Below are 920 nucleotides of genomic sequence, written 5' to 3' on the forward strand. Positions count from 1 at the left end.
TCCTGCGTCGGCGCACTACTTTTTCCGCTTTTCCTTTTCTACGGCGCAGTACAGCACTCCCGCCACGGCAGACTCGTGTGCGGAGACGAGGGCAGCCGTGGGGGACCGACAGACACGGGAAGAGAGAGGCGCACAGACAGACACACGCCGCACCTCATCTCAGCATGCCGCGGCCGCCGCTCGCTGCCTTCAAAATAGCAAAACGGAAGGGAGCGACAAACATGCGCAAAGGACAAGGAAAGAAGGGGGAGAGCCCAAGAAGAGACTCACTTGAAAGACAGGAAACACAGAGCGAGATCATAAGCAAGGAGAGAGGCGCAGTGACGGAGGAAAGAGAGCGTCCTTCAAATGGGGAAGGGCGGGCGTGCATCGTGTCGAAGCCGGATATATCGCCCACACGGCAACAAAAACACAAACACGCGGAGAGACAACCCGAGCAGCCCTTTTCTTCGTACTACACGCATGCGTGTAGTACAAGTACAGCCGAACAAACACCATGCAGAGCAGTGAGCAGAAAGCGAGGGAAAAGATGCGAGGGGAGAGAGACGCACTAGAGGGGGCGGCAGTGGCAGCGCAATAAGCTAGTAGGAGAAGTGCTCGCTCCGGCACACATGAAGGTAGAGGTGGAGGGGTGGGCAGGGAGGAGGATATGCGCGTGTGCAGAGGCAATCGAAAAGAAACAAGAAACAAAGACCGTCCACGCAGGGGCAGCGAGCGTGAAGCTAGAGCCGGCGATCACAGCACACACAGAGGCAGGGCCTGGCCTGGCCACAGTTGCGTAGCAGCAGCCCAGGTGCCAAACTCTCGGCGATGACCCCGCACGCACCGACGACATCCGCGGCGCGCCCAGGCCAGCCCGTACCGCACACTCGGAGGCGGAGAGAGGAGGGCGAGCCGAGAACGCTGGCAGTGGTCAGCAG

This window comes from Leishmania donovani, chromosome 23, assembly GCF_000227135.1.
Source record: "Leishmania donovani BPK282A1 complete genome, chromosome 23".
Lineage (NCBI taxonomy): Eukaryota > Euglenozoa > Kinetoplastea > Trypanosomatida > Trypanosomatidae > Leishmania > Leishmania donovani.